Raw genomic sequence first — 13,550 nt, 5'->3', positions numbered from 1 at the left:
TCTTTTGATTACAAACGAGATACTGAATTAGACTGACGAAAGGAGAAAACTTACAAACGCAACAGAAAAGAAGGTAAAAGTGAGTACGGACTTCGGTCGTGCCTGCGTCTGTGAGGGCGCGCGAGCGTTCCTACTGGCGCCACTTGTGCGTGTGACCCTCGTGGTATCATCTTAACTCGGTTGTGTATTCCCTCTGGGGTTGTGTGGTAGGGAGTAGAGTGTGAGCCATGGAGCTGGACGGGTGAGCCTAAGTACCAGGCGTCATGGTTGTTGCACCGAGTTGAAACCGCTAACAGTTGGGCCATGGGGGCCCGCGTTTTCCTGCAGCTTTGACCGTTGCTGCCGACGAGTTTAGCGGACAAGAAGTGACTCGTTGCGTGAAACATCCTTATGAAGTGCATCAGCTAACTGTGGTGTGCTAAATACGCCGAGATGTATTGAACAGTTTCGAGCAGGAGGGCAGTATTATCCGGTGCCTACATGGAGTCCTGAAGCTATTGCCCTCCTTGGCATCTATTTGAAATTATATATGAATACTGTTATTTATGAACTGTAATTAAAGTTTGTTAATTCTGCCTCGGTGTGACATGATCAGGAATGTGGTTTCTTTATGCGTTGGGACTGTGTTTGTCAATCTGAAGCTTCTTTAAGCGCCAAGCTAGTGTTTTTCAATGTTCATATGGCACTTGAAATCATTGTCTGTTACTACGGACTGTAATTTATGATTGTTGTAGACCTTATGGCCCTACCTGGGGCGAGTTAGTGGTTTTGGCCTGTAACTAAAGCTGTGCGCGCTCAGCCTAAAAGTACGCACTCGTAGATTTTCGTGTGTGTGTATGCCCGTATTTGCTGTTTGTTCTCTGGTTTCTGTTGAAAGCCTTGTATAGGCAGCCGTTCAGTTGATACGATGCAGGGACGCGATTTCCTTCTGCTTCGGCGTCTTTTCCGTCTCGCACGAGGCGTAGGTGTTGGCAGATCACACGCGCTTCTGCGATCTCGCTTTCCAGCTTCAAGGTGAGTAGTTGATTGCCATTCTTTTGGTACCGTGCCATGGCGGGGCTGTCGCCGGATTAGGCCTTGGTTTTAGAGATTTTGGAGAACTAATTTATTCAGTGTTTCTATTATTGTAAGGTCCTTGTAGGCGTGTGATGAAAACATTTGGGCAAACTCAGCAATGAGTTCCCTGATTTCTTTAAAAAATTAAGGTTTAATTGTCATTATCATTTTAAAAGTGTATTAGGAGCGCGGTAGTTTATTTAAGTACTTAACTTGATTTATGTGTATCAACCTTGTGGCCAGTCAGTGAAGTATTACTGTTTGCTTCGGTTTGTACATGTGGGTAGCGTTTGGCCAGCCCCTAGTGGTGAGGTAGGAAATGGACTTTGGATATCAACATTACATGTACTTGTGTCTAATTTATTGTCTTGTCCTGGACCTTAATGTTGCAATAGAGGTGTATGCATTTTTTTTTTTAACGTTTGTTGAACTTATGTTCAAATCCTGTTCTGGAATTATCCCACAGTATCTGTCACGCGGACAGAGTGTCACAGCAGATTTATTTAATCAATTAATTGTTTGTAACTGGGCTACCATTTTATTGCACAGTTGACATGTACGTAGAGTAGCATTTGTAGTTTTATGTAAAATGTAAATGTCCTTATGCAGTGTGATATTAATTTAAGAACCTTAAATATTTGTATGGATTTGGATTTGACAAGAATTTTGAAAGTGATGTGACAGAAAGTACGAAGTGCCTAAGAAGGTATAGCTAGAGGACAGGTGTAGAAACGTGCATGCGTGCGGTAAAACTAAGTGAGCTTCGTAGAAAACAGGCGCAGCTCTATGAATATTGCTCGGATGGCATGCCAGAATTGAGCGAAGAAGGGTAATCAGAAAGGTAAAAGGAATATATACAAGGGCTAAACAAGGGAAATGAACTTGTAGACAATATAATGGAAACGGAAGAGGAAAGAAATGAAGATGAGATGGGTGGTATGATACTGCGAGAATAAATTGACAGATCGCTGACAAACCTAAGTCGAAACAAAGCCCCCGCAGTAGACGAAATTACTTTATAGTTACTCATATGGTTAGAAGAGCTGTTGTTGTTGTGGTCTTCAGTCCTGCGACTGGTTTGATGCAGCTCTCCATGCTACTCTATCCTGTGCAAGCTCCTTCATCTCCCAGTACCTACTGCAACCTACATCCTTCTGAATCTGCTTAGTGTATTGATCTCTTGGTCTCCCTCTAAGATTTTTACCCTCCACGCTGCCCTCCAATGCTAAATTTGTGATCCCTTGATGCCTCAGAACATGTCCTACCAACCGATCCCTTCTTCTAGTCAAGTTGTGCCACAAACTCCTCTTCTCCCCAATCCTATTCAGTACCTCCTCATTAGTTATGTGTAGATGTGTAGATGAAGTGCAAAATGACTAAGCAGGCATGGCTAAAGGACAAATGTAAGCATGTAGAGGCTTATATTGAGCAAGCAGTAAAGGAAACAAAAGAAAAATTCGGAGTAGGTATTAAAATCTATGGAGAAGAAATAAAAACTTTGAGGTTCGCCGATGACATTGTAATTCTGTCAGAGACAGCAAAGGACTTGGAAGAGCAGTTGAACTGAAAGCACAGTGTCTTGAAAAGAGGATATAAGATGAACATCAGCAAAAGCAAAACGAGGATAATGGAATGTAGTCGAATTAAGTCGTGTGATGCTGAGGGAATTAGGTTAGAAAATGAGACACTTAAAGTAGTTAAGGAGTTCTGCTATTTGGGGAGCAAAATAACTGATGATGGTCGAAGTAGAGAGGATATAAAATGTAGACTGGCAATGGCAAGGAAAGCGTTTCTGAACAAGAGAACTTTGTTAACGTCGAGTATAGATTTGAGTGTCAGGAAGTCGTTTCTGATAGTACACTCCTGGAAATTGAAATAAGAACACCGTGAATTCATTGTCCCAGGAAGGAGAAACTTTATTGACACATTCCTGGGGTCAGATACATCACATGATCACACTGACAGAACCACAGGCACATAGACACAGGCAACAGAGCATGCACAATGTCGGCACTAGTACAGTGTATACCCACCTTTCGCAGCAATGCAGGCTGCTATTCTCCCATGGAGACGATCGTAGAGATGCTGGATGTAGTCCTGTGGAACGGCTTGCCATGCCATTTCCAGCGTTCGTGCTGGACGTGCAGACCGCGTGAGACGACGCTTCATCCAGTCCCAAACATGCTCAATGGGGGACAGATCCGGAGATCTTGCTGGCCAGGGTAGTTGACTTACACCTTCTAGAGCACGTTGGGTGGCACGGGATACGTGCCGACGTGCATTGTCCTGTTGGAACAGCAAGTTCCCTTGCCGGTCTAGGAATGGTAGAACGATGGGTTCGATGACGGTTTGGATGTACCGTGCACTATTCAGTGTCCCCTCGACGATCACCAGTGGTGTACGGCCAGTGTAGGAGATCGCTCCCCACACCATGATTCCGGGTGTTGGCCCTGTGTGCCTCGGTCGTATGCAGTCCTGATTGTGGCGCTCACCTGCACGGCGCCAAACACGCATACGACCATCATTGGCACCAAGGCAGAAGCGACTCTCATCGCTGAAGACGACACGTCTCCATTCGTCCCTCCATTCACGCCTGTCGCGACACCACTGGAGGCGGGCTGCACGATGTTGGGGCGTGAGCGGAAGACGGCCTAACGGTGTGCGGGACCGTAGCCCAGCTTCATGGAGACGGTTGCGAATGGTCCTCGCCGATACCCCAGGAGCAACAGTGTCCCAAATTTGCTGGGAAGTGGCGGTGCGGTCCCCTACGGCACTGCGTAGGATCCTACGGTCTTGGCGTGCATCCGTGCGTCGCTGCAGTCCGGTCCCAGGTCGACGGGCACGTGCACCTTCCGCCGACCACTGGCGACAACATCGATGTACTGTGGAGACCTCACGCCCCACGTGTTGAGCAATTCGGCGGTACGTCCACCCGGCCTCCCGCATGCCCACTATACGCCCTCGCTCAAAGTCCGTCAACTGCACATACGGTTCACGTGCACGCTGTCGCGGCATGCTACCAGTGTTAAAGACTGCGATGGAGCTCCGTATGCCACGGCAAACTGGCTGACACTGACGGCGGCGGTGCACAAATGCTGCGCAGCTAGCGCCATTCGACGGCCAACACCGCGGTTCCTGGTGTGTCCGCTGTGCCGTGCGTGTGATCATTGCTTGTACAGCCCTCTCGCAGTGTCCGGAGCAAGTATGGTGGGTCTGACACACCGGTGTCAATGTGTTCTTTTTTCCATTACCAGGAGTGTATATGTATAGAGTGTAGCCATGTATGGAAGTGAAACATGGACGATAACTAGTCTGGACAAGAAGAGAATAGAAGCTTTCGAAATGTGGTGCTACAGAAGAATGCTAAAGATTAGATGGGTAGATCACATAACTGATGAGGAGGTACTAAATAGGATTGGGGAGAAGAGGAGGAAATAGACCAGTTTTGCAAAAATTTCTAGTATGGTTACACTTACTCCGTAAAATAAACAGCAACAGGGAGGACGTTTAAAGTGTATTCTAGTATGCTTAGACGGATTACTTAAACTAGTTTTCAGCTTTGATGGCTTTTGCTTGGTGATAATACAGTGTAACTGCGACACTAGAACTTAGTTCTGGTATGTGATAATGTTAGATTTGTATGAATTAATGGGAGTACGGGCTGAATCATCTGTAGGGTACCGTACAGTAATTTTGTGCTGCAAACTGCCTTTGTCATAAACAGAGATATTATTACATACTCACATCAAAAAAGTTTTTGCATCACCTCGGTCCCGATAGTTCCGGAACCTGTACAGAAAATTGGAATACGACTCAACATAAACATCATTTCCGCCCTTTTTATTGCTCATAAAAACCATATTGCATGTTGTATCACCATACAGCGAGACGTTCAGATGTGGTGGTCCAGACTGCTGTACACACTGGTACCTCTGATACCCGGCAGCATGTCCTCATGCATTGATGAATACCAGTATTCGTCGTGGCATACTACCCACAAGTTCATCAAGGCATTGTTGGTCGAGATTGTCCCACTCCTCAACGGCGATTCGGCGAAGATCCCTCAGACTGGTTGGTGGGTCACATCGTCCACAAACAGCCGTTTTCAATCTATCCTGGACATGTTCGTTAGGGTTCATGTCTAGAGAAAATGCTGGTCATTGTAGTCGATCGACGTCATTATCCTGAAGGAAGTCATTCAAGAGATGTGCACGATGGGGACGTGAACTGTCGTCCATGAGGACGAATGCCTGGGCAATATGCTGCTGATATGGTTGGACTATCGATCTGAGGATGGCATTCACGTATCGTACAGACATAAGGCGCCTTTCATGACAACCAGCGGAGTACGTCGGCCTCGCATAATGCCACCTCAAAACAGCAGGGAACCTCCACCTTGCTGCACTCGCTGGACAGTGTGTTTAAGGCGTTCAGCCTGAAGGGGTTGCCTCCACGTCTCCGACGATTGGTTGATGGTTCAAATGGCTCTGAGCACCATGGGACTTAACAGCTGAGGTCATCAGTCCCCTAGAAATTACAACTACTTAAATCTAACTAACCTAAGGACATCAAACACATCCATGCCCGAGGCAGGATTCGAACCTGCGACCGTAGCGGTTGCGCGGTTCCAGACTGAAACGCCTAGAACCGCTCGGCCACTCCGGCCGGCTGTCTGGTTGATGGTATATGCGACACTCATCGGTGAAGAGAACGTGATGCCAATGCTGAGCGCTCCATCTGGCATGTGGTTGGGCCCATCTGTACCGCGCTGCATCGTGTCGTGGTTGCCTGAGATGGCCTCGCCATGGATGTCGGGAGTGAAGTTCCGTATCATGCAACCTATTGCGCACAGTTCGATTCGTAACACGACGTCCTGGGGCTGCACGAAAAGCATTATTCAACACGGCGGTGTTGCTCTCAGAGTTCCTCCGAACCATAATCCGCAGGTAGCGGTCATCCAATCCAATACGGCGGCATGAGAGAGGCATGTCATCGACAGTTCCTGTTTCTCTGTATCTCCTCCACGTCCAAACAACATCGCTTTGGTTCACTCCAAGACACCTCGACACTTCCCTTATTGAGAGCCCTTCCTGGTACAAAGTAACAATGCGGACGCCATCGAACCGCGGTATTGACCGTCTAGGCGTGTTTAAACTACAGACAACACCAGCCGTGTATCTCCTTCCTGGAGGAATGACTGGAACTTATCGGCTGTCTGACCCCCTCCGTCTAATAGGCGCTGCTCATGCATAGTTGTTTACATCTTTTGGCGGTTTTAGTGACATCTCTGAACAGTCAGAGGACTGTGTCTGTGATACAATATCCACAGTCAACATCTTCAGGATTTCTGGGAACGGGGTTGATGCAAAACTTTTTTTGATGTGTGTAATTTCTAAATGTGCAACCAAGGTAAAAATATCTGTTTTAGTTTTCATACATACAATGCCCAATACATATTGAGGGAACTGTTTCACGTTGTTCGTATTTGAAGTTGATATTCGTTGTTGTCAAAATCAAAGTTTATCCACGCTAATATCCTCGGTAATGAAACTCAGTGTACCAGGATTGCCCGGAAAGTAATGCACAGCATTTTTTTATTCAACAGTTCTTTATTGAACATAATGAGAATTACACACACGAAAGAATGGTGTTTTATCTACACATCCTATTTTTCCATATAATCTCCATCACGTTCTACGGCCTTCTTCCAGTGCAAAAGGGCGTGAATGCCCTGTCGGTATCAGTGCTTCTCTGGTGGCGGGGCCGGTGCTTCACTGCGTTAATCACCTCCTCATTGTCCTCAAAATGTCCTTCACAAAAGGCATCCTTTAATGGCCCAAGCAAGTGGAAGTCCGAGGGGACTAGGTCAGTTGTGTGCGGTGTCACTGCAGTAGATGGTCTCCCCGACCGCTGCAAATCGTGAAGGTCTGCCGAACCGCCTTCTGATGACCTCATCCTCCGTGCCCAGCGACTAACTGTACTTCTGTCGACAGCAGACGCTCCACAGACTTTGACAAGCGTTTGTGAATATTCCCCACAGTTTCTTTCGCTGCAGTTAGAAGTTCAATGACGGCACGTTGCTTGTAACGTACGTCACCTACAGATACCATTTGGAAACTGTCCTGCAGCTACGCTATCTGTCGGAAATGACGGAAACTTCGCGCGCTCACTCAGGTGGCTTCAAATAATACATACGTAACGTTTAGTATTCGCAGCATTGTTTTCGGCAAAAAAAAAAAAAAAAAAAAAAAAAAAAAAAAAAAAAAGAAAATGCGATGCATTACTTTCTGGGCAGTCCTCGTAATGTATAGCTGTACCACTCCACTTTGAAATCACTTGGTACAAACTGTGCTATACAGGAGCGATTGCTTCACGTGGATATGGTGTTTCAAGTTGTGTGTGTGAAACATTCCCAGATAACAGACACAGTTCTGCAGAGTGCGGACCAAGAAGACTTCTTTCGCTATCAAGTGGCATTACAATATGTATAGTAGTGCCAAGGCGCATCAAGTAATGTGCATTTATTATACCGTGTGTCTAATGGGTGTGAACCAACTTATTATAAAATAAATAGTTTCTTTATACAAATGGTAATGACGACTTTCCAGTGCTAAATGGTTACACTCAATATTTGTTTTGTTATGGAGTAATACCCTGCGCCACACATAGTCGAAAGCTAACATCACAGCACCGTCTATATGACAAGCGACGTGGCTTTATGTCACATTTATATACAGTATAATTATTGTCTTTGAATAGAATTGTCGTTTCTGTTAGTCTTACAGTCTTATTGCGTATTTACTTCAGTTACCTTCAATACTATACTGTAGCAGTTCTTTGTATGCATGGTTCAAGTTTCATGCAGCTATGTTAGTTGGCAGTGACAAATTACGCGGAAACTACTTTAATCATTGTTTTGAACACCATTGTATTTAGAATATTTAACATTTAAAAAAAACATAATGCTGAGAGAATGGCGGTCAGATACGCAGATACTCTTTTCATCAAGGTTGTGAACCACGTGACAGTATTGAGAAAGGGACGGCCGCTGTGGCCGAGCGGTTCTGTGCGCTTCAGTCCGGAACCGCGCTGCTGCAAAGATCGCAGGTTAGAATCCTGCCTCGGGCATGGATGTGTGTGATGTCCTTAGGTTAGATAGGTTTAAGTAGTTCTAAGTCTAGGGGACTGATGACCTCAGATGTTAAGTCCCATAGTGCTTAGAGCCATTTGAACCATTTGTTGAGGAAGGAGCAAACGGAGTAGGTCTCTTTGCCTTTAGGTTGCCGTTCTTTTTGGGGTGAGGTGGTAAAGTTTATGGCTGACGAGTTGATATCGTGACGTGTAGTTAGTTTGGACATAATCGTTTCAGTGCCCCAACTTGCAGCTTGGGAACGTGTGTTCACTGCGTGCTAATACAGACTTTTGATATTGAAATTTGCTTTTGATGAATTAATTATTCAGATAAACTTGATGAGTTATTAGATGTGGGGAATTCGTTCAGGTTAACTATTTGGTGCACTGCAAAATGCCATTGTCTCAAGTGAAATGTTGAAAGACGGTGCATTAAAAAAAATGTGCGTGTTAACTGCTGGAGAAGATGTATTTTCACGTTGAAGAAACAAAATATATTAAAATCAGTCTGCATGGATTCGAAAGAAGAGTCGGCATTATGACCTGTGATTGAAAAGGCAAACAATGAATCCACTGAGACATCTATGGATAATAGTGACACCAGAGACGTAATGTGACAAATGCTGCCAGTAAAGCGTCTTTCCTAATCTGGGTGAGATGTACTGTATACCCTCTTCCTGTTTTTGTTCTAAACAGGTAGGTATTTCATTGGAGCGTACAGCCGTGTAGCGTGTGACCTCATCTTCGTAGTAAGAACACTCGAGAGTATGCTGTTACCGCTTCCCTTCCTGATTCTCATGCTCATAGAGGCTGGTGCCGCTCCCCTAGCGAGTTAACCAGTTCGCCTTACCGAGAAATAAAAATATACAGCGCGATTCAGCTGCCCCTACCTATGAGTTTTATGTAACCTGAGTCACCTTCAAACATCGCGTGAAAGATTTTCAAATTCTTTCACTCGCCACATGCAGGCTATTAGTCCTACAGGAAAACTGATCGGGACCTTTTAATAGGAAACGTAGTTAAATTTTGTGGTGGGACACATTTTCTCTAGATACCTTAGTTTCCTAATTATTCGAGAAAGAAAAAAAAAACACGAAAGTGACCTCAAGATGAGTTTTTCTTGAATCACGGGAAAACATTGTCCTCAATCTGTTGCGGCTGTGCCCTCCTGTAATGTTTTGTGGTTCCTGGCTGGATGAGGAGAGGGTGGTATGATAGGTGTGTGGCCGGTTTCCTCTCACTACAACACAAAATGCACACGTGGTTAAAATACAGTTAGTTACAACAACCAATTGAGTACTTAACTTCAATGATGTCGAATCTGAAGTTGGCCGGCATTGGTATCCGAGCGGTTCTAGGCGCTTCAGTCTGGAACCGCGCGACCCTACAGTCGCAGGTTGGAATCCTGCCTCGGGCATGGATGTGTGTGATCTCCTTAGGTTAGTTAGGTTTAAGTAGTTCTAAGTTCTAGGGGACTCATGACTTCAGATGTTAAGTCCCATAGTGCTCAGAGCCATTTGAACCATTTGAACCAATCTGAAGTTCTGTGGTTAACGGCAATCAAATAAACTGTGCTAATTCTTGCATCTTGTCCGTGTCCATATCACAACTGTATACATTGACTAACGTTCAATCAAAGCAAGCGAAGGTGCGAGGCGACGACCATCAGCATGGAAGACCAGACCACTGTGCGACGTATTGAGATGCAGTGCGAACTGAGTTCCGATGCGACGTACTGAGGTACTGAGATTGAGATATTGAAACGGCTTGGTCAGCGACGGTGGCCTATATGCACGCTGCCCAAGGGGCGTTATCTGCCCCTAGCCTGGGGGCGTGTCTTTGTCTTCTCTTGTCAGAGGCGCGCTTAGTTCAGCGTCTACTATGCAATGTTTCCTTGTGCTGACTCGTGTGCTGGTGAAAGCGTCCGTTAGCACACAATCGAAAACGTACATCTGATAAAATTTAAGTACATTAATTTCCAACAAAAAGGTCCTGTTCACTTTTTCTGTAAGATTAATAGTAGCTCGTAGTGCGCGAGATAATATGAAAATATCGCTCACGGCTTTTGAAGGCTTGTGGGCCGCATGAAACTCTTAGGTAGGGGCCGCTGAAACACCATGTTTGCAGTAATCTTCAATCTTTTGTCCACGTGTAGTGCACATTATACATCAGATGAGTGATGATTCTCAAAATTTTTTGTTACTGTTTTAATACTGACTGTAAAGAAATACTTTTTTTCGTTTGTGATCAGAGTAATTTTCATGGTTAAGTCATAACGTGCAATGTACACCTCTGGGTGGACAGGTATGAAATTATCTATGTCTCCTAGGAGGTAAGGATTAATTAGGCATAATAAATAATGATATTAATACAAATGTGATAGAATCCGTGAAGGTGAAGTATAGGTGGAATGGAATTTTTTCAGTATCTCCATTTGTCACTAAAGGGTTTATCTCTGCTATCACATGAAATCCAGACCACGCCCGCTTTCCACGGCATTTAGGCCGTTCTTCGACGTTCGACTCGTCAGTCGGTAAGACTCAGCACAACCAGGAGCACCTCCGAAGATGTCCAACGTAGCTTTGGACGAAACGTCAGGGATAGAAGAGTTCCATGGACCGGCGAATGGTGTGGCAGTGTGGTTCTAGGCGCTTCAGTCTGGAACCGCGCGACCGCTACGGTCGCAGGTTCGAATCCTGTCTCGGGCATGGTTATGTGTGATGTCCTTAGGTTAGTTAGGTTTAAGTAGTTCTAAGTTCTAGGTGACTGATGACCTCAGATGTTAAGTCCCATAGCGCTCAGAGCCATTTGAAGCATTTGAAATTCCATGGACCACGGCCATACAACCCGGAAGAATTCTCGGCAACTGAAACATCCGGTCGTGAAAGCCTTCATTGTATCATCTTTCTTCTGTATGGACAGTGTCCAACATGTTTCAAGCAGCTGTAGAGAACATTGAAATATAGTGGTTTTAATCAATGAGTGGGTGTTTGATTTAATTTATTTCATCACACGGATATATTTTAACTTCTGGAGACAAAGCCTAAGATCAGGGAGAAAGAACTACAAGTAGAAGGACGCTATTACTTAACTGCTGTAGGTGTTCACAGTAAGCTTTGGTTGTAAAGTTTAATAGAAATTGTTCACGGGCATGATCTATCTTGGAAATGTAGGTCTACATTTCAGAAAAGGAAATACTATATCTACGAACACATAAAGAACTTCTCAACAGCCGTCAACTGTAGTGTTCTTCGTAAGTAGAAAAAACCACAAAACTTTACTACCCTTTTCCCACGTAATTGTTCACGAATAAAACACAACACAGGTGTACGAAGGCACACGACAGCAATAATTGCGCAAACAAATTGATCAATTGTGTACGTGTAAAAACTAAGCACTTACAAAACAAGTGGAAAAAAATAAGGTAGCTAATAGTGGATTAAGGTACAACAGGGAACGTAAAGCAGCATGCTACATTCTCTCTACTTATTCTCTACTTCTTTTACTTAGACTGTTGATGAAAAGCCATTGGGCGACGTCGGTACTTGCATTTTGAAGTAATTTGGCGATTGTTTTCGCGCGAAGATAAAATCAGCTACACGAGAATTGGAACGTCAGCTTGTAATCGTTTTCCTGGCTGGCCAACTTTCAGGAGTTGATTCCCGTCCAAAACGCCGATGAGCAGTCCGCTGGGGAAGCGGCCGGGGGCCGGAGGCCGGAGGCGGCGCGACCCGGCGGTCGCAGCTGTGCCGCGGGGGCGTGGGGTGGCAGCGACTGCGAGCCCCGGAAGAATCGATGGTCCCAGGCACCTGTTGCCTTCCGCCCACTCAATGCCGCTCAACGCCCCCCTCTACCCATTCTCTTTCGCATTGTGTGTTCTTCTCTCTTCTCCTGCGGCAGTCTCTCTCCGACACACACACACACACACACACACACACACACACACACGGACGTGTTAGTCACATATGGGAGGCTAACGCGTCCATTGCGGTCGTCTTCTCTGTTCGAACAGTCGAGTGAGCTCGGAATTTGCAGAGCCGTTGCAGCAATGCGAACCACAAGAGCGCAGCCCAGTCCATTTATCCTACGTCCCTGCTTTGTGGAGGGACATAACAAAGCAACCTGCTGAAATTAAATGCTATGTCCTCACAACACATAGTGCTACAGGCGATAAAGGGCTGACTTTCTGACCCAACTGACTAGTTTATTCTCACTTGAGGACTATTTTATTTCTACATACTGTTTGCATCCATAAACATATTGTTTTTAGAGTGGTGCCATATATGACGAGTATTTTTACACCATTTATAGAACTTTTAGGTAGGTAGTTCTAGTGTCCCTTTCCATATATTTGACATGAACAATATAAATAACGACAAAAGAACTATACATGCTTAATGTTGTGTGAACTTTACTACCTAATTGTGATACGGACAAAGTGACGAAATAACTTTAAAGACAGTTTATCTATTCTGATAATAGAAAAAAGACATTGTTCTCTGTGATATAAGATCATAAGTGTAAACTAAAGAACTGAACACTATAATTGTGGTGTCACCGCCAGACACCACACTTGCTAGGTGGTAGCCTTTAAATCGGCCGCGGTCCGTTAGTATACGTCGGACCCGCGTGTCGCCACTATCAGTGATTGCAGACCGAGTGCCGCCACACGGCAGGTCTAGTCTAGACTCTCTAACACTCGTCCCAGTTGTACAGCTGACTTTGCTAGCGATGGTTCACTGACTACATACGCTCTCATTTGCAGAGACGACAGTTTAGCATAGCCTTCAGCTACGTCATTTGCTACGACCTAGCAAGGCGTCATATTCTTCAAGAATGTATTCTCTCCCTCCGTCTTCGAGCCACAAGTGGCGCATCGGGACCATCCGACCGCCGTGTCATCCTCAGATAGGAGGGGCGTGTGGTCAGCACACCGCTCTCCCAGTCGTTATGATGATTTTCTTTGACCGGAGCCGCTACTATTCGGTCGAGTAGCTCCTCAGTTGGCATCACGAGGCTGAATGCACCCCGAAAAATGGCAACAGCGCATGGCGGTCCGGACGGTTACCCATCCAAGTGCCGGCCACGCCCAACAGCGCTTAACTTCGGTGATCAGACGGGAACCGGTGTATCCACTGCGGCAAGGCCGTTACCCCAAGAATGTATTCTGAACAGATAATATTGTCAATCATGTACCGTCAAGAGCGACGTTCATCATTAATGGATTAAAGTTACGTATCAAACTAATTACGTTCGCTTTCTGAGTTCTAATTCCTTGTCATGTTCCAGACCTCACGTCAGTATAGTTCTTCCCTCCTCACGCCAACCTGCGTGAGCTAAAACGCGTTCATTTCGGCCTCCTC

The 13,550-nt window shown here is 45.4% G+C and overlaps 1 pseudogene; it reads right to left on the bottom strand.

Moving 5' to 3' along the window:
* Positions 1-13,223: 13,223 nt before the first annotated feature.
* Positions 13,224-13,341, bottom strand: LOC126195894 (5S ribosomal RNA; annotated as a pseudogene).
* Positions 13,342-13,550: the final 209 nt, after the last annotated feature.

This window comes from Schistocerca nitens, chromosome 7, assembly GCF_023898315.1.
Source record: "Schistocerca nitens isolate TAMUIC-IGC-003100 chromosome 7, iqSchNite1.1, whole genome shotgun sequence".
Classification (NCBI taxonomy): domain Eukaryota; kingdom Metazoa; phylum Arthropoda; class Insecta; order Orthoptera; family Acrididae; genus Schistocerca; species Schistocerca nitens.
Note: the sequence above shows the minus strand (reverse complement) of the source record. Positions and strands in the feature narration are given on the sequence as shown.